The following is a 25,794-nucleotide window of genomic DNA, read 5'->3' on the forward strand; positions in this document are numbered from 1 at the left end:
AATTTCTCGCAATTTGTCATCTGTGATATGAGTCACTATTGGCAGTTCTGTTGTTACACCCATTTTAGTTTATCATTTCTGTGTAGTTACTAGCCTCGAAGTTTAACACTGGCATTTGGAAGGAATGAGTTTCACAACGTTTACATTGTTTTCTGGATTGGAGGATTTTATTGGTAGCACGGATTCGCGTAGATGATCTGTAGTCACCAATTATGGCAATAAGAATATTTTCAGAATTCGCATAGAATGCATTTCTGGAAATTATTTTATTGACAAAAGTCTTGTATAGTTCATGCAAACATCTCGAAAGTCTTATGGTCAAGAACAAATGTTTAGCTCCGTGTTTGGGAAGAGGTTTCAGTTTTATTCTGAACCACACTGGTACATATACTTTTACTACGAACTTTACGAGAGTTTAGAGCTCCTCTGAAGAATTTGGCATTGATATATATATATATGTAGACGCGAAAGTCTGCAAGCCATTAACCAGCTAGTATGCGCAAGTTTCCTAGGTTTCTTATCTGGTAGGTTTTTATCATAGCCTCCTCTATGACAGATTGACATATTTCATACAAATATCTTTGATCATAACTGAGATGACGCACGTTTAGGTATGTAGGGAGTTCTGAAGAAATCTTTCCGACGCTGCACCCTGGATTCATCTCACAATTCACCAATGATCTACCAATAGGATCAGACAAAGTACCAGTAGTCACATCATCGATTTATTTCAGTAAATGATAAAGTAGTAGTTCAATGATGTGCAATATACGTATGCATCATTGCAAGGGCCTCTCTAAATGTTTTTCGAGCACTCTAATGATCATCCTTTTAACTCAACATTAGTATTAGTACCATCGAAGCCGATAGTTACCTTATCTCATAGGTCCACATTATTTTCTTGTAATTCCCGGCAGATGGAACTATCAGTATTCTTTGCTAATGCTGAAACGGTCAAAGAAGCATGGCTGAGAAATTTATTACCCGGTTCTTCAAGGACACAATAATGATCTTTCCTCTTCATATCTCTATGACTTCCGGCGCCGGACACTGCGAGTATTTGGTCTTTCTTCCCATCAAAATAGATGGTACGAGGTTTCTCTTTATTAACAGTCACTTTAGTTCTTACACTTTCACGATTTTTCGCAATCTGTTTTGCAGTTGCTCTGGACTCACAATATTAAAATCTTCCAAACCTTCAGTAGCAATAGCTGCAAATTTTCTTCCAGTCATGCCGGTTTTCTCCTTCACTTTTGCTAATGTTGGGAGGAATTTCTATGCATATAATCTGTGATTGCTTTCTTGTCTTTAAAGGATACTTCCAACTGAAATCAGGATCTCCTCCAGCTTTTGCGTGTTCTTTATTGCCTTCGTTTTTGTTTTCAAAGATGACGAGGAGTATAAAGATTCAATAATGTAGCTGGTACTGTTTTGGTTGAAAGTTTGACCGCTAGTTGCTTTTCGGCTTTCCTTTCTTTTCTTTCTTTGTCCAAGTAACATCAATACCACCGATTGCCATTTTTCTACTTATCCTTTGGTCTGATAAAACACTCTCCGATTCAGGCATTTCGAGTGTCCTAACGACACATCGTGAAATCTAAATACTTGAAGCTGCTATATCAAATGGTTTATTGTCCTGCTTCTTCAATTCTTGTAATTTATTTCTTCTTTCGTGCTCCCTGTTACTGTCAATTTTAAAAGTATTTTCAGTTTCCTGTGGTAAGTGTTGATCACTATTGATACACAGCCGAGCGAAACAACAGCAATTGAAACACGTTACCAAATGTCTTCCACCTTTTCTGCTACCTTCGTGAAACCAAATTCTCTGCTGGTTCTTTACTTCCGCCCCCTTCAGCTGCTGAAGCGTAAATAAATAACATGCCATAACGTCTTCGTAAGTTGGAAGCGTTCTCCAGTCACGACCTTTGGCACTACGAAACATCTCTTCTGCTCTTGATATATTCTACCTGGTTGATTTTGCCATATTTCTTCTTCTTTATAGCACAAAACAAAAACACCAGGTGTTAGGCTGTAATACAGTGGTAGATAATAAACCCATCAGTAACTACAAAAGCGCAAAACTAATCAAATCACTAACGTAGCAACCAGGGCAGAGCTGGGATACTAATGAGGGCGGTGGACAAGTCTACTAAAAGGGCGCCCATACAAACAGGAATATATATATATATATATATATATATATATATATATATATATATATATATATATATAGAGAGAGAGAGAGAGAGAGAGAGAGAGAGAGACTTTGAAAGAAAGTATGGGTGCCATTTTATATCAAAATCACCACCAAATTTGTTTTAATATTAACGTAAATAGCTAACCTCGAATCGAAATCCTCTTTACTAGCGAAAGCATTTTAGTTCCTGTAATAACATTTTTCTGAAATAAAAAGAAGCTAAACGTATCAACAACTTAATATAGCACGCCAATGGACGTAGGAGGTTCATTGCCACGTTTACAAAAGCTCTTCATTGATTTCTGTCCTTAGCCAACTGAACCCAGTTTCTACTTTATATTTCAATCTCTGCGAGAACCATTTTAATATTGTCCTCCCATCTGCGCCTCGGTCTTCCTAACGGTCATTTTCTTATTTGGATTTCCAGTTACAACTTCGAAAGCGTTTCTAATTTCTTCCATTCTGGCTACATAACCTGACCATTTGAGTCTCCTAGACTTGATGACCCTAACAATGGTTGGTAAACGGTATAAAATTATGCAGTTCCTCCTTATGAAGTTTCCGCCTTTCCCCATTCCCGTTCCTTTTGGAGTTCGAATATTGGTTTAAGAATCTTGTTTCCAAATACTTTCAGTCTGCGATTTTCCCTCAGAGTCAGTGACCATGTTTCGCAACCATACAGCACAACAGGTATGGTTATCGTTTTATATTTTGAGCTACAAATTCCTCAAAAGAATTAGCGACAACAAAAGATTTTTAGCTGAATAATAGCACGAAATCTCTGCTTTCAGTTGACATCAAATTTTTTTGTGATTATGGTTTTGGTCTGTTAATAATGATTCTAGATATTTGAAAGTATCCATTTTGTCGAAAGAAAATATAAGTTGGTATTTTAACGCATCCATAAAATGCAGTATTACGATCCCGATAAACTTCCATTTATTTAGTTTTCTCTGCATTTACTTTTAAGCCTATATCCCTGTAAGCGTTAATTAAGATTTCTGCATTCCTACCTATTATTCTATCATTCCCTATTAAATTTACATCATCAGCAAACGCCATAACCTGGAAAACACAATTCAGCTCTAGGACCTGATTGCTGTCTTTGATTTTCCTTATAGTGTTCTCCAGAACAAAGTTAAATAATAATGACGACAACGCATCTCCTTGTTTCAGGTCATTCTCAACATGAAAGCTCGTGAACAAGAATTTTTCTACTCGAACCTTACTTTGAGATTCATATAAACATATCTTAATTAATCTCCTTTTTCGGTATTGCAAATTCTGTAAGCATGTTGTACAATGTTTCCCTCCTACCAGAGTCTAAAGGCAATAATTGATGTGCCAGGATGTTGTATTCTCTAATTTCTTTTCAAGTATTAGTCGAATGGTAAATATCTGGTCGATAGTTGATCGATTTTATCTCAATTCGGGCTGATAATCTCCAATAATTTCATCTGCGTATGGAGTCAATCTTGCTAATACAATGTTTAAGAGGATTTATTGGATGTTGACAGAAGAGAAATGCCTCGATAATTATTAAATCTGTTTTGTTGCTTTTTTTCTGAACTGAAACAATGATTGGTTCTCTTCACTCTTGTGGTTATTCCCTCTTGATCCAGATAAGGAGAATGAGTTTGTGTATCTTGCTCTACAATTTTTCCTCTCCAGCTAAAATTAAGTCAACCAGAATTTCGTCTACACCCGGAGATGTGTGTTTAATTTTTTAAAATAGCGATTTCTATTTCTGTCTGGTTAGGTTCTGGAATATACGGTTATACTGCATGAATTTCACTTTCTCCACGCGCATTAGTTTTTGGGTATGTGTTAAGCAAATCGTCAAAGAAATCTGTCCATCTATTTAAGATGCTATCTGTATCAGTGAGAACTGCTCCTTTAGGTTTCTTTAATATATAAGCACGAAGTTGAATGCCTTTCTTAAGTTCGTTGATGCATTTATACATGTCCCGAATGTTTTTGTTTTCACTATTATTTTCAAGTTAATTAATTTTAACTTTCAAAAGTCGCGTTTCTTCGTTCTAAAAGTTTTTTAAATTTTCCGCCAGATGACAATGAAATTTTAAGTGGTTATTTCGTTTGGATTTTGTAGCCAACGCTGTTTCTTCTGTTTTCTCTTCTCTGCTACTTTAGTTGCTTTGATGGTTGATAATCCTGGTTGAACCATGGTTTGTTCCTACGTATTTCTGTGTGACCCAATATTTCTTTTGGTGAAATTTTAAAGTTATCTCTAATTTCAACCAAGTATCTTGAGCACTATTGCACTCCGAACCTTTTAAAACCGAGAATCTATTCGACACTTCAATCTGGCTCCCCTCTCGCCTGATTCTCCTCTATTAAAAAAAATAAATAAACCGCTCCGTTTTCAGATATTGAATATTTCCTTTATTCAACGATAGTCTGTCTCTTACTGTCACAATCAACTCCTCTGAACGACCGAACATCAGTTGTGCTAGACTGTTCTTTTCTGTCTACTAAAACGTGTTTTTCCATCTGATGAAGTCCAAGTATATTTATGAATTTCGCGATGTTGGAATTTTGTGATATTCACGATAAGGTTTCTGGATATTGCACAGTTCACGAGTCTAACGCCGTTGTCACAACCTTCCTTATGCAAATATTTATTCTCTATAATCGGTTTGAAAATACCCTCTCGTCCTACCTTCGCATTGAAACCGCCTAACAGAATTTTCATATGGTATTGCAGAAGATGATCAAATACCCGTTCTATTTTTTTTGTAAAAACTGTATTTTTTATCGCCATCTTTATTTTCTGTTGGGGCATGTGCATTTAAAACAATAATATTACACCACCGACCCTTAAGAGAAGTAAAAGAAAATCTATCATTAACAAATTCAACCTACGTATGTAATTGCTGATATTACGTATTCGTTTGTGAACGGAAAGCCCTGTTTCTAGTTGGTAATTTTTAATTTGTTCCCCGTAAAAGAACGTAAAATTTCCCGACTTGACTCCTCCATTTTCTTCTCATCTAACTTCCTGATATCTCACTAGTTCCATCTTTTATTTCTAAACTCATTCGTTACACATTTTAACGCAACTGCCCTATAGAGACTTCTTATCTTTCATGTTCCAAATCTCATGTTGATTTTACTTTGCTGAGTTCGTGCCAAGTTATCAGTTCTGATCCGAGGATCCTGCGAACTTATGTGAACAATCCTTTTTTTACAGTATGAGGTTGTCAGCCTCACACCAAATTCTCAAGCTGGATTATCACCCCTTGTCTGTCCGCGACTGCTTACTCAGTATATTCGCAGCTAACCTCTGTATCTAGAAACCTTCTCCTGGATCCACAACCTGGGAACGCGCCATGCCATGGTGACAGGAAGACTACATTTTACGGAAATTAATACAGCTATATTTCAGAAATACAACAGGTACTGATTATCCGAACACTGCTTTAAAACACACAGGAACAATCAATATGCTTGGATATGTGGATGCATATTAAGACTGTGAAAGCTTCGATGCCGTAAAAATCGTAAATTAGAGACTAGTGTCAGTGTAGTATTACATAAATGCATCGTACGTTTGACTATCCGAAGTATTCTTGATGTATCACATTGTTTCGTTTTATAGATATATAACTTTATAATATTTTTGTAAGTGGTTATACTCTTTACCTGTTTTCTGGCAATAGCAATTGTATGAATTCATAATACAAAACTGAAATACAGAAGAATAAAATAAAAAAATAATGTGATATTTCGCAGGGCATCTTACGTAAAGGGCGCCTCGTATTCTTCACAGGTTCTGTACTACCAGTCAGTATTTCAATTTATTATACAAAGCTGGTATACAGAATAACTAAAACCACTTATCTATAATGTGATGTTTCGTAGGGCGCCTTATGTAAAGGGCGCACTGTACCTTACACGGGTTCTTTACCAACAGTAACTGTGTGTATTTATTGTACAGAATTGTGCCATACAAAAGAGTAAATAAAATCGTTCATCTTTGGTGTGGTCTCGGAAGTTCACCTAATGTAAAGGCGCACTGTACCTTTCATGGGATCTTTACCAATAAGACTGTAAGAATTTATTACTAAAAACTTGTACCTTCATTTATACTGTGATATTTCGGAGGGCGCACCGGGACACGTCCCGGTGTCCCGGTAGGCCAGCACGGGCCTGGTAGCAACACACCCGCTAACCAGACACGTATCCCGAGCACTCGTACAACACACTAATAACAATTGTCAAGCTGCCAAACAGTTGCACAAAACTTTAGCACCTGCACGAGCGCTCCCTGATATCGTTCTGTACCCTCTTATCTCCACCCACCAAACTATTATACTAGTGACTTAGTACTGCCAACAAGTTCATGATACCAGAAAAAGACTGTTACTAAATAGCAAAATACTTCTTTATGGCAAACTAGCAAATTGCTTATAGTTGGTCACTTTTCGTCTAATTATTCCCAAATTTCAGGGCCATTGCGCCCCTTCCAAAAATAATTTTAGTGAATTAAAAGTTATTGTTGTTATCTACTGATACAGGATGCATCTTTTGCACCCTATCTACACTAAATCTTACAGTCTGCTTCCAGCGAAGATCTGCCAAATAGTTACATAGTAAATGGAAATTGATTTACAAAATCGCAAACTTCAGCTCCCTTGCGCCCCGGCTAAAAATTATTTCAGAGAGCTGAAATTTTCTACGGTAAAGTATGATGCAACTTTTGCCCTCTATCCAAATTCGCATTTCGAAAAAAAAAAATTTTTTTTCGCTCCACCCTACTGTACAACCTATATGGCCAGAGCGAATCTTGGTCCACAAATAGGGGGTAGAGCAGAGGAAAAACAATATCTGTTTCCTCAGGAAGCGGTGTGTGATGTATTGTGTTAGCAATGTTTCTTTATTAACAACACTCTCTCCTCATCTTCATTTTTCGCCGAGACTTTTGCGCGTACGTCTCGAAGATCAATTTCAGCTCTTGCTCCTCATGCCTCAGTGGTGACTGATGGCAATATAGGGAATTTCAGGGTTCGGTTCATTTCGGTTCATAAACAGCGTTACTGAATGGATTAAGTTCGTAACCTGTGAATCCACTGGATATACAGGGTGTTTCAGAACAACACCGACAACGTTTGGGAGGTGATTCCTGACACCAAGATAAGGCGAAAAGTATAGACCAACCTGGGTGCACAAATGCTTCTTTTCGGAGATATAGGCTGCCGAAAACATTTTAAAAAATGAACTTTAAAGGTCCGTAGTTCCAAAATTATGGCACCTACTGTAGTCGGGTCAAGACTTTATTTGGAACTAGTATGTGCCCTATCCAAATATCCATGTTTCAGAATCCTGTGGTACTTCCGCAACAGTTTTTTTAGAGGTAGTTGGTGGCTACTTCAAATTATTTGTCGTAGCAAACTTCGTCTATAAAAATTGTTTCATGACTACCTTAGGATTCTGAAATATGTATTTTTGGATAGCGCACAAATTAGTTCCTAAGTGAAGTCTTGACCCGGCCACGGTAGGTCCCATAGTATTGAAGCTATGGACCTTTAAAGTTAACATTTTTTCATGTTTTCGGCAGCCTATATCTCCGAAAGGAAGCATTTGTGCACCCAGGTTAGTCTATACTTTTCGCCTTATTTTGGTGTCAGGAATCACCTCCCAAACGTTGTCGGTGTTGTTTTGAAACACCCCGTATATGTATTGGAAAGGGCTGAGAGAACGAGCTCTTACAAAAAACTGAACGACCAATGGAACGCATTCCTTATGTAGAATAAAAATAAGGGGAACGAAGTTCCGTTTTTCTTTTAAAAAAAAGCTTACTGATCATGGCCATCAATGAGTGAAAAGAAGCAATATTGAAGTACTAATAATTTATGTCAGAAACAAATTGCCTAATAGTTTCTTTTTCTTAAGAACATTTTTACTTTCACCATTACATAAGTCTTTCATTGAATTAAAGACAAAAAACAAAAGAAATGCATATGTAACGTTTTTTAAAGACACAAATGCATGTTAGTTACTTAACTAATTTTAAGCAGACCAACTAGGCAGTTTCATCTATAATTCTACGAGAAACATCTAGAAACTTCTAAGAAAATAGCAAACAAAAAGAAATGTGTTTATACAACTTATTTCATGAGAAGAATAACGAAATGAAAAGCGTTAGGCGAAGTGCTTCGTTAAAAGTGTTAAAAACATGGCGTCAGAGAAGTGCGACCTCGACTGAGGAGTGAGTTTATTGCAAAATTTCTTTTATAAAATTCTTCTTATCCTTGCTAGTGACTTATTCCCAGGAGCTATACGTGTTCGTAAGAGGTTGAAGGGCACGCGACGTACTTGTTGTACATACAACAACTCTATTTGTGTAATTTACTGCTTTAACTCGCAGCTTATACAATCGTTATAGGTAAGTCAAGTTTTATACTATATAACGTTTTGATTGATATTGTTAAGTGTATTATTATTACAAAATATATTAACAGCCTGCTCTTCAGTACAAATCAAAGAAGGCGCTGTAGCTCAATGGTAGAGTAATCTTCTCTAGTGCTTGAGGTCTCTGGTTCGATCCCATTCCAAGCAATTAGAGGCCGCGGTGGTTCCGTGGTAGAGAGTTCACTTTTGGTGCATGGGGTTCCTTGATTCGATCCCAACTCGCGCCAAGCGAGCTTTATGGTGGACAAACACACGTGCGTGGGTTTTTTCGGCGTTCTCCGTTCCCTCTCACTTTCTTCAATCCATCATTTCATTTATTTCTCATCATCACCGTCTCCTTTGGCCTAGCCGGCATATAACCGTGGGACGTAAAACTGAAAGATTTCATTAAATTTTCATTTTTCCAGTTCAAACAAGTTTGTGGTGGACAACAACGTATCCGTGAATTTTCTCCCACATCCCCAATCCACCAATTTTTCCAATATAATTTACATTAACCAAACGTTTCCTTTAAACTAAAGAACATTACCCAGATACATTAAACTAGAAAAATTTCAACTATTTTCATTTCATTAAAAATGGATATACATATTGTCAATATCAACAATTGTGTACCCACGTGTCAAATAACACTGCTGGCACAGAAGCAACGATGTAAGGTACTTTCGGATACACCGCTCCTCTGAGCTTGTCGAGTGACCTTTTCAAGGGTGTAATTTCTATTACAAGTAGTATATTCTCCACTGTCAGAAGTATGTGTGTCACTGTTAAGAGACTATGAGTTACTATTAGGGGTTTTGATTCACTCTTAGGAAAATATGTGTCGCTATTAGAAGTTTTGAGTCACTGTTAGGAAGATATATGTCACTATTAGAAGTTTTGTGTCAATATTAAAAGAATATGTGCCACTATTAGGAGTTTTGATTCACTCTTAGGAGAATATGTGTCCCTATTAGGAGTTTTGAGTCACTCTTAGGAGAATATGTGTCACTATTAGGAGCTCTGTGTCACTGTTAGGATAATAAGTGTTACTATTAGGACTTTTAAGTCACTCTTAGGAGAATATATGTCACTATTAGGAATTTTGTATCACTGTTATGAGAATATGTGTCACTATTAGGTGTTTTCTATCACTGTTAGGAGAATATATGTCACTATTAGAAGTTTTGTGTCACTGTAAGAACAATATGTGTCACTATTAGGAGTTTTCTGTCACTATTAGAAGAATGTCTGACACTATTAGGAGTTTTGAATCAGTGTTAAGATAATATGTGTCGCTATTAGGAGTTTTGATTCAATGTTAGGAGAATATGTGTCGCTATTAGGAGTTTTGATTCACTCTTAGGAGAATATGTGTCACTATTAGGAGTTTTGAGTCACTGTTAGGAGAATATGCGCCACTGTTAGGAGTTTTGATTCACTCTTAGCAGAATATGTGTAGTTATTAGGAGTTTTGATTCACTCTTAGAATATGTGCCACTATTAGGAGTTTTGATTCACTGGCAGGAGAATATGTGTCGCTATTGGGAGTTTTGTATCACTGTTAGGAAAATAAGTGTCACTATTAGGAGTTTTGTGACACTGTTAGGATAATAAGTGCCACTATTAGAACTTTTAAGTCACTCTTAGGAGGATATGTGTCACTATTAGGAGTTTTGTATCACTGTTAGGAGAATAAGTGTCACTATTAGAAGTTTTGATTCAATGTTAGGAGAATATATGTCACTATTAGAAGTTTTGTGTCACTGAAAGAACAATATATGTCACTATTAGGAGATTTCTGTCACTATTAGGAAAATATGTGCTACTATTAGGAGTTTTGATTCAATGTTAGGAGAATATGTGTCGCTATTAGGAGTTTTGATTCACCCTTAGGAGAATATGTGTAGTTATTAAGAGTTTTGGTTTACCCTTAGGAGAATTGTGCCACTATTAGGAGTTTTGAGTCACTGTTAGGAGAATAGATGCCACTATTAGGAGTTTTGATTCATTGGTAGGAGGATATGTGCTCCTATTAAGAGTTTTGTATCACCGTTAGAAGAATAAGTGTCACTATTAGGAGTTTTGTATCACTGTTAGGAGAATATGTGCCACTATTAGAAGTTTTGATTCAATGTTAGGAGAATATATGTCACTATTAGAAGTTTTGTGTCACTGAAAGAACAATATATGTCACTATTAGGAGATTTCTCTCACTATTAGGAAAATATGTGCCACTATTAGGAGTTTTGATTCAATGTTAGGAGAATATGTGTAGTTATTAAGAGTTTTGATTCACCCTTAGGAGAATGTGTGTCACTATTAGGAGTTTTGAGTCACTGTTAGGAGAATGTATGTCACTATTAGGAGATTTGTGTCATTATTAGGAGAATATGTGTCGCTATAGGATTTTTGAGTCACTTTTAGGAGAAAATGTACCACTATTAGGAGTTTTGAATCAATTTCCTACGTAACATATTATATTTTTCATATACAGTACGTAAACAGGTAATATATTTTAGGAGAATAAAAATTATTGTTATTAACAACAACATCAAGTTGACAATGAATTACATACCTATTATCGCCTTTTAAAATATTTTCTTGATTTGTCTCGCAAATTACGATGAGAATTTGACCTTAATCATCTTATGTTGTTTGCTTCGATGTGATCTATCTATTGCTGATATTTGTTTCATTTTTAGACAAGAAGATATTGAAACTAAAATTAAAAATTTGAAAATTAACCCTTAAACTACAGAGGTTAATGTTTTAACCCTTAAACTGCGGAGGTACTTTTTTAACTTTTAAACTACATTTAAAGCGTTTTCGTAAGGGTTTACAAAGAAGTCCATGTTTTTACTTCTATTTATTGAAGACACATGCAATAAAAAGTGTTACAAAAGTTATTGTAGTACCGTTTCGTAATTGAAATATCCGTAGTTAAGAAATGGAACAGCGTATTTCGAAAACGAAATATCCCGTCCTAATTTATGGATATATATCACTAACCATATTGTAAATTGTCATGTTGTTAGTGTCCTAATTAAAAAATCAATTAGTGAATACTTCCGTATCATTTTGTGTTAACAGATGGCGTGGTTACCGTAGTGTCATGTTTTAGGTTTACAAGAAAAGTTGTCTTTTCTCGATTTTCTCAAAAACTGCGCATGAGAATTTTTCTCTCTCGTATTCATTTTGTTCAGTTCGATCTAATCTATCAGTTGATATACAGTATGTCTCACCAAGCCCGTATCCAGGGGGTCTAGGGGGCCGAGCCCCCCTAAATTTTGGCGGGCCCTCCTAAAATGTTCACGGTAGGCTTGCAAATGAACTATAATATGCTGATGAAGTATAATATGGTTGGATCGGGCCCCCCTATCTTCAGTCGGACCCCCCTCTCCCTACATTTTTGGGCTGGCTACCGGCCTGTCTCACTTTTGGACAAACTTTTCTCCAGTTAAACTGTTAATAATATTGTAGAAAATATAGAACTTAAAATCTTGTCTTGAATAAAAAACAAATTTACAAGTTAATGACTTGGTTAATATAAATCCAACTATGTACTTCACTAACAATGCAAGCAAAGAGCAGAAATTCAGAGTGCGTTGTTAGGGCGCACTGCTTCCTATCCGGTTATATCATCGTTGTTTAACACATTAACTGCCACACTAAGAAACAAAGCCATTTTCTGGCTGGCCATTGTGGTTTATTACAGAAACAGATTAAGAATTTCTTGCAACGATAAAAACATAAGATTTTTGACAAACTAACTACAGGTTATACTCAGGGAAGCAAGCATCAAAATACACAAATCTTTCGATATGGTGTGCTCACGCACCTCCTATGGTAAACATATTTGTAGTTGATTTATGTTAGACCGGAGTAAAACAGACGTAAATTAAATTTAACTCATATGACAGTTCGTGTTGCATTAAGATACAACTTTTATTATTTAAATATTATGTGTTAGGAGGATCCTTCAAATTCTATTACTTTAGATTAGGAAAGTTCAGTTAAAGCGAGTTTAGTTTGATTAGTTTAGCTTCTGTTATTTTGTTCTGTGTTATTTGCTATGTAAATTATGTATTTATGATATGCTATCAAAATTTGAGCATCGCATATTGTCATGTTCAAATTTTATGAAGTTTTGATTCTGTTGTATATACCTTTTGTTGCAAACAAGCCTTCGGCCTACTCCACATTATAGGTTATCATGCTTCATTAAAAAGTCTTAACTGTTTATATTTAACAAGCTTATTACAGTTGGTTGTTAATTGATTGATTTCAAGTTTACGTCCCGTTCAGCACCGTAGGTATATAAAAGATGGACCTACAACTTCACGTGGAATCCAAACCATATAAATTTCCTCCATTAATTGAACCCAGGTATCCTGCATCCAAAGGAGCGTGCGCTCACTATACAGCCACAACCAAATTCTATTTATTTATTTATTTATTTTTGAATAAGTTGAATAACCACCTCAAACTCCATATCGTATGTCTTTCTGTGACCCCCGCGTAGCGTAGTCGCTAACGCTCTTGCCTTTGGTTTGAGTGGTCCTGGGTTCGATTCCAGGGGTCGAAAAAGTGTTAAAAGCCTTTTCAGGCCAGCCATCCTGAATGAGGTTTTCCTGTGTTTTCCTCATTCACGCCATGCAAATGCCGAGATGGTACCTAACATATAGGTCCCAGGCCGCTTCCTCCCTCCTCAATCCTTTCTTCCTTCCCTTTCCCCGGATAGTGTGCTCGCCCAGGCACGTCATCCCTCAAAGGTAACCGGCTATGGCCATAGATGCCGCAAGCCCAGAAATATAAATCCTAAATCTGTATTTCTTCTATGTACTTATTCAAGTTGTTTGTTATAAACAACAATTCTGCAGGTAGCGACATCAATTAACACTAGGCAAGTGATAGCGTACGTAGCGACATCTACCAGTGTAACTATTTACTATTACGAATTAGTGTAACACACTGGGACGTTTGTCGTTTATTTATAAGGTATACTCATTGCACCCCTTGCCTTCCCGTGACCAGCTTTACAAATCTCCTAAACAGGGTTGTATAGCATTCAGGATAGAAAAGGCACAGAATGCCATAAGGTATCTGCCTCTTTATGATTAGAAGTGCTTGGAGAATGTAATAGATATATACGGGTAAGATTGGTAATAGTGAAGGTAAAATAGGGAGAGGAGAGATTATGGTAATTTGTTGTTGATATTAAAAATGGGAGGGGGAGGACATAGTGGATAGATTTTAATAAATTTCTGCATATGGTCTGTCATTGATTGCAGAATACATATTATTATTATTATTATTATTATTATTATTATTATTATTATTATTATTATTATTAGTAGTAGTAGTAGTAGTAGTAGTAGTAGTAGTAGTAGTAGTAGTAATAGTAGTAGTAATAGTAGTAATAGTAGTAGTAGTAGTACTAGTAGTAGTAATAGTAGTAGTTGTAGTAGTAATAGTAGTAGTAATAGTAGTAGTAGTAGTAATAGTAGTAGTAATAGTAGTAGTAGTAGTAATAGTAGTAGTAGTAGTAGTAGTAGTAGTAGTAGTAGTAGTAGTAGTAGTAGTAGTAGTAGTAGTAGTAGTAACACCGTAACCTTTTGGACAATATATGGTCAAACACGTGCCTCCGCATAACGTAAGATATAACATGGGATAACTTATTTAAGGTTCAATATGTAACACAACAGACACTCCAGTTTCGTCTAATTGTGGTCTACGATGCTAACAACCTTAGCTACTGCTAATTTGATAAATGCAATCGAAAGAAATCACCATAACCTTTTGATTGATCTTAAAATAACAACCACAGTGGACCGGAGTTACCTCGCTTCACGTTGCCAAACCAAAGTTTTACTGAAAACAGAAATAACACCTTCAGAAAGCAAACAACAGCTCTACATGTAATTTCATGATCCGTATGAACATGCAACATATATTTACTCTTAATCACCAACTGAAAGCTAACAAGCAGCAACGTTGGATCAGGTACTTCAATCTCGGTAAACGATTGAAGAAAACTGCTGTTTCGTACAACCTACAGAGGTAGATTAACGTTTGTGGAAACGAACTTGAACGTACGAGTACTGTAATCGCACGGTGAGAAAGTGAGCAGAACACTGAGAAGGCACACTGAGAAAAATCGGTTCTCCGGACAGCGGTATATTGTGCAAATATACAATCTTCTTTCTTAATACAGAAATCAGGACGGAACATACGTTATCCGTATGCTACATAGGCATTGCCCTTAAGTGTTACATCATGCCGTTGCAGGATGTCTGATATCTAACAGTCTTTCTTATATTACATACATATATGTATGTTACCTTCGTCAGCTATATGTTATATACGTCCATTTGTATGTGAGATTCTGACCGCCTATATTGTTTCATACGGAAAGTACGTACAGGTGGAACACTTATGCAGAAAGTATTATAAAAAATGCGTTTTCAGTTATACGTTTGCTGTACGTTAAGTCCAAAAACTACAGGATTTACAAATGTGACATACGATTTTACGTACTGCACATACGATTATTTTTCTCAGTGCAGGTGTGTGGAGAAGACGTTACCAGAAAGTGAAGTGCGCCGAACGTGAATTGTCTACAAAAATTACCTCATTCTAGAAGGGAGGGGGTGCATCTCAGTACTTTCTAACATACGGTGAAATTCAAACATGGTTTGGCAAAGGTTTTCACCATTTCCAAGAAGCGTATTGCCAATGTAGTCAAACGCAATAAACATGAATCCCCTGAGGAGATAGGGGTGCGCACAGCGGCAAGAAAACAACACGTCAGTCCGAAACGCCTCGACAAGTACAGCAGATAATCACACAGAAGAATCTACCGAACCAGAGATTCATTACTAGGACAGTGGGGACAGTAGCGTCATTTCAGATTTGGCTTGTGGGGGGCAAGACCCCTTGATATAAGTAAAATTTATTAATATTCTATTAATAAAATCTATATAAATCTCAAACTCAGGGGGGAAATGTCCCTCCCTGCCCCCCCTAAATGACGCCCCTGAGTGGGGAGCTCGTAAACAACTGTGAAGAGGATAACCGCCCAGGATTTACGTCTTAAAAAGTTAAGTTTAATTCATGTGTTTATAGTAGAGATGCAAGGGCTCGGAAAAAAACCGGCTTTTTTGGAAAAAAACTCGGTTTTTTCTGCTTTGCTTTTTTGCTTGGGAAATTTTGGGCTTTTTTCAAAATTCTGCTTTAAATCGATAAAGCAGACTTTGTTTCGCTTCTCTATAACACAGAAAGTCATTTAATTAGTGGTTGATGCCGATAATAATATAAAACCTCGAAAGTAAACCATGAATTTCGAAAAGATATTTTAAACAATTTTACTTCAACATTTTTACATTATGAATTCCAAAGGATTAACCAATGTATATAATAAACACATTTTAACCTCCTATATACAAAAGTAAGCAGAGCTGGCAAGAACCATGGTTGTTTCTGAAAATGCCAAAAACCCGTTTTTTTGGGGGGGGGGCAGTTTAAATCAGGCTTTTTTGGGGTTTAAACCAGGTTTTTTGATTTAGATATTTTGCTTTATGTATTTATATTACAAATTCACAGAAATAAGTTTGTTTCGCCTTGGTGTTATTATTCAACAACGGGGTTATGCTGGAAGAGGTCCCATAAGCTTAAAGAAGTCCGGTCAGTAAATTTTTTAAATTGAGAAACTCCCGCCCTAGCCATCGGGAAAATCTCGTCATTCTTTTAAATGTAAAAACAATAATGGGAAAATCCTGTAAAATTTAATTTGCATGTAAAATTTAAAGGTCAACGCATTATAATCAGTACGCTAAAACTGAGTGACACACAATCATAGTCAACGTCTTACGAATAAAATCAGAAAAATAAACACACTGCTGAACAAGACTGCACTTATTTAATATAAAAACACATTTACACGTGACGTTTCGATCTTCTATCCAAGATCCTCATCAGACGTGAGTGTACGTCTGATGAGGATCTTGGATAGAAGATCGAAACGTCACGTGTAAATGTGTTTTTATATTAAATAAGTGCAGTCTTGTTCAGCAGTGTGTTTATTTTTCTAAAACTGAGGTATTAAATTACAAATTTAGTATGTAGGTATCATTGAAAGTCCAATCCAAGCTAATGTTGGAAGCTAAGTAGGCAATCGATAAATTTTACCAATTTTAATCAATATATTTAAGCAACCTTCGCTTCTTTATAAAACAACAGGCATGCAGAAATACATAATTTGGTTTCGTTTTGTATGTTTAGGCTTAACATCCTTACGTAATACCGAGGTTATCAAGGAGAAGTCTTTCGCTTAAAGTAACATCCGAAAGAGTACTTGGTTTACACATGAAAGAAGGGTTGTGGTTCGACCGAGAATTGAACATGGGACACCTTGATTAAAAGGTGAAAAGGAAATAAGACGAATGCAGATGGTTTGACATGTGAAACGTCACCATGAAGTTCACACGATTCGCATTTTTGTTCTTTTAATTTTTTTTAGTTTAAACCAGTCATTTAAAAAAAAAACAGCTGGTGTAAACGAGCCAACCCTAAGAGTAAAAACTTCTTTCAAAAAATACACAAATAACTAGCAAAATTGTATGAAGTATTTTTACTTCAAAATATTCCATACCCTCTTTTTGAAACAAAATAAAATTAAAATAAAACATAAGAGAAATACTTAGATTTGTATGATACAATTAAAGGCTGCACATGGTTCTGTATATTCTTGAAATTCTACAGTCAAGTTTTTTATAACCACCATCAAGGGCGCCCATCAGGGGGGTTAAGGGGGCGCTTGCCTCCCCTAGGGAAAATGTACTTCAGAATATTGAAACTATTTTTGAAACGTCGCTTATACTTGCCCCTCCTTGGAAACCACAACATGGGCGCCCTTGACCACCATCACGGTTTACCCAGTCCTCAAGTTTTCTGAATTTTTAACAAGAGGGATTCAACATATCATTACGGAACAAAAAAAAAAAAAAAAATAGACTACGGAATATATTTAAGTTAAGCTAAATACAACTGCACAACAAACGTGACTGGGTGGTTGGCTTTTGCGCTTCTATCGGGAAGTCCGGGATTCAACCCAGCATTCGACCATTCTGACAAAACCTTCCTTCATTCCATCTGAGAATGTAGAAATAGTGCGTGTACTGGCCGACTAGGAGTGTAGGAGTTGGCCGACTTCCTTTCTTATTGTTTTTAAATGGTTATTATTACTAATTACCAGCAGTGACGGTTTTGCGAAGGTTAGAGGATCGGTCTTTCGGACTGAAGCCTGTTCTCCAAAGTTGTGGAATGTCTAAAACGAACAAAATATCTATTAGTTATGCCTTTACTCATAAACTTTAAGCTCCCGTCAAATAAAAATTACGAATGTTTAGAAATACTAAACATTAGTAGTAAGAAAACCCCTCCCAAAACACTTTTTTAAATTCGCCACTGATTCTCAGTATAAAATGATCTTCAAGGTTGTATCCGGAAGATTATTGCTAAACATATAAACGAAACGAAATATTAGTTATGCCTGTACTCATAAACTTCAAGCTGCTCCCAAATAAAATTAGGCCTTTTTAGAAAACGAAATAATCAGAGAAACCCCTCCCAAAGTACTTTTCTAAATCCGCTATTGATTATTTGTATAAATTGGTATTCAAGGTTGTATCTGGAAAATTATTGCTAAATCATTGCACAACTACAGTATAACAGAAATGTGGAAATACGGTTTGACGGACATATTGAAAAACGTAAGTTTAACTTTCGTGCTAGAAGCTGGAGTACTAAGCTCTTAGAAATGAAACACGGATGACAAACTAAAATGATCTAGAGAAGGAAAAAAATGTCGATAACTCAAAAGTTAAAATAAAGTTAAATAACCTGTAAAATTGCCCTCAAATACTACATTCTTCATGTTAGCTTTAGTTCGTAAAATATGTGCTCCATCCATCTTGATGGTGAATTACAGAGCTAAATATGGCATTCAGGTCGTGGAAATCTTATCTAACTATAGAATATACTATAAGAAAGCTATTTGGATAGAAAAATCATGAAAATGAAAAAAGCCAAAATTTCCAAAATTCTCGGTTTTTTTCCAAAAAAGCCGGCTTTTTATGTGAAAAAAACTATCGATTCAAAAAAGCCGGCTTTTTTGCATCTCTAGTTTATACACTCACTGTGGAATACATAAAAGAACGCAGGTTCTTGGATGTATTTTGCAAACGGTATTTAGTGGGTGACAAGTGGAAATGTGTGGTAATGTTAAATATGACCTGGATTTATTTTTCAGATTCCACTCGTGTCCGTGCAATTACCATCATCTAAAGAATGCCAAGAACAAGGCAAATTTTGTTCGAACTTGCTTCGAAACGTCTTCCCGAGGCTTCATAGTGATTGCCGATTTTTGCCAAAAAGGGAAACTTCTACAGCATCAAATTGTACGCAATATGAAAATTTACACAGAATACTATCTACAGCACGTTCTGGAGCTATTATATCAGAGGAATATTCCTTCTTTGTATGTTGATGAGGTGTCAAAGGTCTTCGTTCATCAAGACAAAGCGTCCAGCCAGACGGCTCGTTCAACTGTGGCGTCATGCCTGCCAAGCACATGACACTGGTATCCGTGCTATCCCATATTCCGATATCCCTGTTAAATTCCCGATAGACTTTTGTGACTTTAGGTTATTGAAACGAGTTGTTTCCCACCGTAATCCGAGCACAGTCCAAAGGATGTGGAAAGTTTGCAAGGATGTGTAATTAAAAGTAGCTCAGATGTCTCTCAATAGAAAGCGCCTCCAATGCAAACTTCGGTGTCGGGCTATTGCCTAAAACTAGGGTAGGCATAAAGATCATATCCACCTGTGTAAATATGGTTTTAAGCTATGTTGTGGGTTTCTAAATTCTTTACTATAAATGTGTATCTACCTCTGTATGTCGAGAAACTATTAGTTAACAAACATAAACAGACACATACCAAAGTTAGTTAAATTACTTTTAGTGGAGTACTTTTTCAGACAATTGATACTTTACAGCATACTGGTGTAATAACGCAAATAATATCATTCAAAAACGAAACCGAGTTTTTAGACGGAACATACCCGTCACGTGTTCAATATCCAGCTTTGCAATAAGCATACTGAGCCAAGCCAATCGTAGAGAGCTAAATTGATTGTGCATGATTGAGTGTTATGTTAACCAAGTTTCGTTCTCTCTTTGGGATACGCGGAAATATTTAATTGTTAGCTTTAAATGTGCTGAAGAGTCATCATGTAATTATTTCACGGTCTGATCGTACTAGCCGATAGATTCTCAACCAATGATGATTCTTTTATCAGCTCCAAGCATCACTTACGTAAGTCTTGTTTATGAATCAACCCCCATCAATCAATGCAAAATACTCTCATGCTCCGGGCTCACAGCTTCATCAAAAGTCTCTTAAATAAACTTGGCTAAATCTGTTTTGTTTCTTATATTCGATTTTGAGCCAACGAATACTGTATTGGGTGGTTTCAACATGTTTTGTCAAACAACAAGTCCAAGTTTCCCAGTGAATTCTTGATAAGTGATTAAATTTACTCCGTTTCTTTCCGAAACCAATGTGCATATGTAGCTCGTTATATGTTGGATAGCTAGCTTTCAATGTTAAGTTTCTTCGAAAAATGAACGATCATCAAATTTTGAGAGAAAAACTGCTTATATTTTGTCAGCATTAAACCGTGTGTTCAGCGACGTAAATACGTTAGTTGTCGTCCGGGCCAAGAACTCGCCTTAACGCCCCCTGACCAACCAAACCAAAACGCTCCCCAAAATATTTGCCCCATTTTGCGCCCTCCCAATCCGGCGCCAAGGGCATAAGCCCCATTTGCCCCTTTAGTTACGTCTTCGAAAGTTCATGACGAGTTCTTTCAAATGTAATCCTTAAATCAATCTTATTTTGACCTACTACTCTGTCCGATCCCTGGTTAGCTCTGGTAGGTGGTTGACCAACTCCAGGGTGCGAGTAAAGCACCCCAAGAGTTATACTTGGAAGGAACACGTAAATGAAGAATTTAACAGGCGTATTTCTGTTAACTGGTTGAGGTCCATTTGGCATATTGAAAAGTCAAATACCAATGTGTCTAAAGTGTAAAATTTTCAATGAATTTATTCTACTCAGACTGCAAATCGTTGATTGGAGAGACGTAAAAGAGGAATCGCCCTCAAAAGTAGACAAAGAATTATTTGAATCGAATAAGTTGACCAGAATAATCAATACTATCTTGAAAATAAAGGCATTAAAGTGGCAATACACCAGACATTTATTACAAGAAGAATCGATAGATATACAAAAGCATTTTTCTTGATTTAGTACCAAGAGACAAGAAGAGATCAAAGTAACATCATCATAGAGGGATGTTACAATGAAAGTATGAGATCTGAGGGTTGGGCGCGCTTTCAGAAAATTTGAGAACCCCTGGCTTAACTGTTCATCTCCGTTGCCTGAAAATTACTATAGACTGAAATAGTGTAACGTCACATCCGTCTGGTTGCCATGGTTATCGTAGTTTTATTTTCTAAACAACATGGCCTAAGAACCTAAGTACAAAGCGAAAACAGTGACGTGTTAACTTTCGAATTGCAAACACTAGAGTAAAAAAAAAACACTTATATATGTCTAAAATAAACTCCAACGAATGAACTACGAAAACATAGAAAAGGCAAGCAATGAGGTAAATAATATGTTAAAATATGTCAAGTATTGAAAGTGAAATTTTCCCCTGATATCGCAGATTTTGTGTTTTATATATTTAGAAGTTACGTTGTGTCACAATATACTTAGCTTATTTAATATCGGATATTAAATTTAAATAATTCTGGAAAATTTTATTTACTACCATCAGTATTACACATTACATTCCAAACGTGTAGGTCTACAGAAATAGTGTTTGAATCTTATGCTGAACCACTCATAATTGGATGTTTTCTTGTTGTACTGTCAGTGTATATTTTTAAAGTAAGTAGGAAATATAAGGAAAGATCTGACACATGTTAACCAATTAGAAATTGGTCCAAATTGAAAATTCTCAGGACGCATATGATTATAAGCTTCGTGTCTTTTTTTTTTTTTCTGGTTGATTGATTGGTTGTTTCTTTATTTTGTAGCCACTGTGACTATGCACGCATATTTTAAAGGATGGACGTCAAATATCTAAACGCGCCAATATTATTAACGTTATTTTTAAAGTGGACAATTATTTTTCCTTGTAGATTTGTACTATTTTCATTGTGCCGACGGAATACGGACAAAACCTCGCGGCCGAAACATCGCCGCCCAAAATCTCGCCGGCCAAAACCTCGCGGGACAAAATCTCGCCGGGCCAAAACTTCGCGTGGCCAAAACCTCGCCGCCCAAAACCTCGCGTGGCCAAAACCTCGCCGCCCAAAACCCCGCGGGACAAAATCTCGCCGGACCAAAACCTCGCCGCCCAAAACCTCGCGGGACAAAATCTCGCCGGAACAAAACCTCTGTATATATATATCCCACTACCCCTCGCTTTTGTTGTGCCGACAAAGTGAAATTATAAAAGACATCCTAGGCTCGAACCTCATCTATGTTGAAAATTTGATTGAGATCGGTAGTATGGCTCAAGAGGTATAATGTAACATAGTCATTTAATTTTTATATATATAAATTTCCAAAGCATGCATTAGAATTTTTCTTGTCATTATTTTAATGTAATTATGTGTTATTACTAAATATATACATATAGTAATATATAGAACATTCTACATTGAAGAAGTCGTTATGAAGAAGTTTTATCGTGACGACATTTCTTCCCAGGCGACACTACGTCTCGCTTAATTTAGACCAGGCGAGATTCTGTGTCGCGAGATCATTACAACGAGGTTTTGGTGAGGCGAGTTTTTGGGTATGGCGATATTTTGGGGCGCGAGGTTTTGGCCCGCGAGGTTTTGGGAGGCGAGGTTTTGGCCAGGCGATGTTTTGGCCCCGCGAGATTTTGGCCCGCGACGTTTTGGGAGGCGAGGTTTTGGCCAGGCGAGATTTTGTCCCGCGAGGTTTTGGGCTGCGAGGTTTTGGCCAGGCGAGGTTTCGGCCCGGCGAGGTTTTGGACCGCGAGGTTTTGGGAGGCGAGGTTTTGACCAGGCGAGGTTTTGGTCCACGAGGTTGTCGCCGCGAGGTTCTGGCCGCGAGGTTTTGTACCCAAACCTGTGCCGACAGCTCATCAGTCTGTACCTTAGAGTTTTTCCATTGCGTATAGTTCATTGTGCATTACGTGGTAATGGCACTGGCATTACTTATGCAATTTTTATGTTATCAGATTACGTAGAGATGTGGCCCCTGAAAAAAAAAAGTTTCTTATATGTTACTTCGTTAATTACTAGATTTCACTCGTTAATTTTCTAAATAGTGGACCCATATTCTTAATCTGTATCTTTTCCTGCCAAATTTACTTTGTCCTCAAAATATTCTAAAATTATTATTAACTATGTGTTCTTATTAACAGTAAGAAAAAAGAACATGGCGATCACCATGGTAACGAAGAGGAAATGACAACATCACTATTTCAGTCTATTGAGCAATATCGAGTTACGGTAGAGAAAAAAGTTGTAAGGTATATAAAATAGAAGATAAAACTTTGAATATAAATATACAAGAAGATGTAAAGAAAAACAATAGGTTACTAAGCCTGAAAAAAGACGAAGGACAAAGCCATTTAAAACACTTCCTTCTTACAGATGCCACAACACAAATTACAAATACACAAGGATGTCTTTTTTTTTAAATTATGATTACTACAAGTGATCTTCCGAAGCGAGAGAAATAATGGGATAAAAACTGAATAACTGATTTAAATTTCTCTACTGAAGCCGAAACGCAATCCATCAAAATCATAACATCAATGACAAAACAACGACAGTTAAAACATCAACAACCAAAACGCCGATAACTAAAATATTGACAGTAAGAACATCAACAGCCAAAACATCAGCAAATAAAATATCGACGGTACAAAACACTGGGAGCCAAAATATCGACGGCAAAAACATCGACAACCGGAACACAGCCTGTACTTAACATTGACATCACAAAACATTAAGAAACATATACGTGGGTCGTTCAACATATATTTCCATAAGCTGCAAAAAACATATTTTTAAAGATACACATGTAAACTATACATATAGACGGGTATTTCCTTAGCTTTCAACGTAATCCCCATTGAGATTCAGGTATGTATCTCACCGAAAAAAAAAAAACAGGGCTCTGGCTATTTAGCACTGTCCCATATTCCACTTCACTACATTTGTTTCGAAACGTTCACTTTGCAATGCAGATTTTAACGACGGGAAAAAAATATTGAAGTAACTTGGCGCTAAATTGGGACTGTATGGAGAGTGGGACAGCCGTTTCCACCCTGATCCTTCAAATTTGTGTCTTGTTTGCGTGCTGAGTAGAGATGGGCGTTATCTCAAGAAGAAGAAGAAGAAGAAGAAGAAGAGACCAAGTCGCTTATGTCGAATTGTGTCGAACTCCCTGAAGAAGGGTTCAGCTTCGACATAACCGTCCTTGTCTCCTGTCAACTGGTGATGAAGAAGTAAAGCGGAATGTAGGGAGAGTGGTAAACAGCCAGAGCGCTGAATTTTTTTTTTTTTTTTTTTTTGCAAAAGGTTTCGCAAAATCTGTGCAATAGTGAAACAAATGCCTGAATCTCAATGCGGGATTATATGGAGAGGTGAGGAAGAACAAACCTACACATATATGCATAGTTTACAAATGTATTTTTTAAAAAATACTTTTCATAGCTTAGGGAAATTTATATATTGAACAACCCACATATATTAGTTGAAGCTAATTATATTAACGAGCAAACCGTATTTTGTATGATATTTTTACGTCATTTTATATACGGTGCGAAAATGTCTTTCTATCCAAACTTAGTTAGAGCTATAAATGTAACTGAAGCAACCATATTCTATATGATATTCTTACGTCTTTTTACATAACCTGAGAAAATACGTTTATTCTATAAGTATATATATATTACGTGACTGACGAACTTGTCCCACTTCTTGTAGTAAGATTTTCTTTCGCACAACAATAACAGTCTCAAATATTGTGTTAGTATTTTCTTTTGTGTAAGGTGTGTTGGTTGTCATGAACAGGTACTTACTTACTACAGCATTGCATGATAAATTGTCTGATGCGTGTTCATCTTCACTATAATCTTTCTTATTTTTTTTTATAAACAGTAAAACATTCTTTCTGTAGACCTAGGATAACATGTTATAAGTTGGAAGTTTCTTGTTCTGTGCTCTTACAAGTATACGGTTCCTGCTACTTTTTAAGTGTGATTACAACTTTCTACCAGAAGAAAATGAAGTCTGCTTTCTTTAACTTTGATAATTCTTTGGACTCAAAGAGAATATTTTTCCTTTTCGTGATCAAGGAACTATATATATATATATATATATATATATATATATATATAGTGTTATATGTTGTATAGAAAGAAGAGAGTATTAAAAAATTCAATTTTTCTTGTTTGTAGTCATCATGATATTAGCATAGAAGGTTAAGTACAGTTGTCTGAAGGATAATGACTAGTTCGTGCTTCTTAATGTTTTTTGGTAATTATCTTGTACAGTCTTCTTCAAAAATATTCTCCTTCTCCTTTTACCATTTAACAACCACTAGCGCAAATTCCGGGAGGATGAGGAGGACATGTACCGTCCAACAGGCACGTAGCCAAGGAGTGGGTCCGGGGGGTCCGGCCGCCCCCCTTCGGATCCAGATATGAAAAAATATTAAGGAAGGTTGAAACAAAAAGAAACAAGAAAAAGATGAATCAGCGTCAAAAATATAAAGCTACACCAAGCGTTTGGTTACTCTTTCTTATGAGGAGCTTTGTGTGGAGAAAACGGTGGGTGGGAGGGAGTTGAGTTGAAAACGGATATTATTGTAACGAAACATTCGCAATTCCATCTATCTCCATGCTATCCTTTGGACTACAAATGACGATCGATAAACCGGTTCGATAAGATAGACTCTCAGGTAGAACTTAAGAAATTCCCAGAACCACCAGTATATGAGCCATTTTGAATTTCGCGGCAACACTAATCCATATTATAGGATGTCTTTACTCCCGAAAGAGATCTCG

The 25,794-nt window shown here is 36.5% G+C and overlaps 1 protein-coding gene across 1 annotated transcript in view; it reads left to right on the top strand.

The window, feature by feature from the left end:
* The first annotated feature begins 8,258 nt into the window (after nucleotides 1-8,258).
* The window catches only part of LOC145680469 (uncharacterized), a 176,246-nt gene continuing 158,710 nt past the window's right edge, over nucleotides 8,259-25,794 (top strand). The window contains exon 1 of the mRNA XM_081751037.1: nucleotides 8,259-8,603. The gene's annotated coding sequence lies outside the window, so the exon portion shown is untranslated. The remainder of the gene's footprint in view (nucleotides 8,604-25,794) is intronic.

Source organism: Thermobia domestica, chromosome 3, assembly GCF_964235325.1.
Source record: "Thermobia domestica chromosome 3, izTheDome1.hap1.1, whole genome shotgun sequence".
Lineage (NCBI taxonomy): Eukaryota > Metazoa > Arthropoda > Insecta > Zygentoma > Lepismatidae > Thermobia > Thermobia domestica.